The sequence below is a fragment of the Cucurbita moschata genome, unplaced genomic scaffold (assembly GCF_002738365.1).
Source record: "Cucurbita moschata cultivar Rifu unplaced genomic scaffold, Cmos_1.0 Cmo_Scf00003, whole genome shotgun sequence".
Classification (NCBI taxonomy): Eukaryota; Viridiplantae; Streptophyta; class Magnoliopsida; order Cucurbitales; family Cucurbitaceae; genus Cucurbita; species Cucurbita moschata.
The window spans coordinates 5,823,398-5,826,087 of NW_019268519.1; positions in this window are offsets into that span (position 1 = coordinate 5,823,398).

Here is a 2,690-nt window from a genome sequence, read left to right on the forward strand (position 1 = left end):
TTTTTTTTTTTTTTTTTTTTTTTTTCCTATAAATGTCTATTTTATTAGTAAAATGTAATGGCAGCCTTTCAATTTCATCAAATTAGATCTATAAAGTTAAATAATCGGTAAAGATAGTACCGTAAAAATGAGTTGAAATTCCATATAGTTTAAAGAGTCCGTCGTTCCAAAGGACTTTAGATGCTGGTTAAAGAATTTTCTTTTTTAATGTTTCCCATTAAAAAAATACAAATCCAAAATTATTTTTTTTAATTCTAAGTAACAATGTTGAGATATGGAGACGAATGAGATCTAATAGAGATATATATAGCAGATATTTGGTCAAGATTCGAGATATATTTTGTAGATTATATCTGTACATTAAAATTTTTAAAGTTATATTTAGTAAATTGAAACCTATTGATCTATCACTGTGCTCCCAAAAATGTATTTTTTTCCCTATCTGTATTTTATCTTGTTGTACATACTTCAAGTCATCAATAATAACACTTAGTCAATATTCTTCCTTGAATGTTCTCTCTCTTGTTCTTTGTGTTCATCTTGATCGAGTGTGTGCATTGTTGAGCAATCCTAACAATTGGTATCAGAGCTAACAATTGATATCGATTCTAACAAACCAAATATGTGACAACCGAGTAAAGGAAGAGTACATGAATGAACCTAGATCACATCAGAATGAGAGTGATTTTAATGATAAGCTGACTAAAAAAGACTTAAAAGAATTAAAGTTACTAAGGTATACCTCTTTTTTAGTGGCTCCACCATAAAAACTTTCTCGTTAAACGTGCTGTGCTTAGAGCAATTCTATGTTGGGTGATCTCTTAAGAATTTTCCTGCTATGCATTTGAGTGGTTCTTTTTGGAAGGACTTGTTGGTCGGTGGAAGTAAATGCTGAGCATGAGCCGTTACAAATAAATCTTATTTTTTAAATCGAAAATAAAACTGATTAACCTTCGAGCTAGATTCCTAACCTAAAGTATAGTTGCTTCCTTTAGAAAATTAAAATATACTTTGAATAACTTTAGGAAGATTTATCTTTTACCAAAAAAAACAAATGGAATATTTTCATAATAAGAAACAATACTTTAGAAAAAGAATCTCTGTAAAACAACAATATAATATATATTTTTTCGACTAAAAGTTGGATTCTTTAAAATAAAGAACACATCGCATTATGCTTATGTTTTTTTTCAACACTAAATTTATTTATGTATAATATCATTTTGACCCTCCAACTTTTATTTATTTTATTCCTTTTCAAATTTTCAATTTTCGATTCTGGGTTTTTTTTAATGTTTAACCTGTTTTTCATTTGACTTCAATAACTTTATCTAACTTTTTTTTTTTAAACTACTATATACGTTTTAATATTTGGGGTAATTTGAAAATGAACTTATTGTTTTCGAACATATTTATAAATCCATCCAGGTAAGGATCTCGAGTTTTTAGTCTTGATTTTTCTTTAGATTAATGAGTTTCTTTGAGATTTAGATTCTGAAATTAGTCTAATATGCTTTAGGAAGTTATTTCGCATAAATTTTCGTAAAAAAAAATATATGGAGGCAAAATTTAGTGGAAACTGGAGTTTCGATTAAGTTTCATGAAGTGGAAGTTTACTTGTTTTTGACAAATTTTGAAAGTGTTATTTTTGTCACTGAATGAGGTTATTTTTGTTAGAAAGTTGGATTAAAACGCTACTTATCAAGGAACCAAGTTGAATTGAATTACGTAAAAAAGATACCAAAAAAATCGAAAGAACATGAAAACTTGAATGAAATCAAGAAAATAATTATGAAAATTCGTTTGGCAGATGCTCAAAGTAGGGTTCAAATGCAAGCGCTAGCGCGTGACCTACTCAGCATGGATGACTTTTAGTCGCACGTGAGGAGGGAATTTTTGCCCGATTCGATACTTTACTTAATTTAACTTAAATTAGAACCTAACAAGGAAATTTAATGAAATTTAGAGATTCTAACAAGTAGAAAAAACAAGTTCGGGAAGGCATGCATCACCTAAGTAGTAACTATTTGAACTTTATTCAAGTAATACTTGTATGGATCGCTACGACATACTAGCATGAGCATATTTTGTCTTAAGTACTTGTAATATGTGTGGTTAAAACTTTAGAAGGACAATTTTAAATGAGAATGTCCGTATATTATGAAAAATTACTGAAATGCCCCTAAGATGAAAATTTGAGATGCACGTTGTTTACCTGCTTTTCACAATGCTAGAAAAGAATATGAGATGTTGTGATCTATGCTCTAGGTGATGTTATCTCCCCGTTGAACTTGCATGAATGTTTAGATTATGTATTTGGTGTTTTTATGTAATTGATAGGATTATCTCCCAACAAAGCATACATGAGTGTACCAAGTAAATATTAGAGCATTAAAGGAGAGCAGTTTAATATTCGCCTGGGTTAAAACGTTTTTCAATGGATTAGCACTTTAGGATCATGAGCAGCAACCATTGGTCGAGACCATAGTGCTCCCAGAAACTCGATTAGCTTCGAGGAGCTTGTCTAGAGTGTCTAGAAAATATGAGTTCGAGATTATAAACCGCCTAGACGCCCTAAGAACCTAGTAAAACTCCACGATATCTAAAGATGACTAAAAAAACTTAGTTAGCCTTGTAGTACTGTGAATGGAGTAGTCATTAAAGCCTCGACCTCCTAAATTATGATTGTC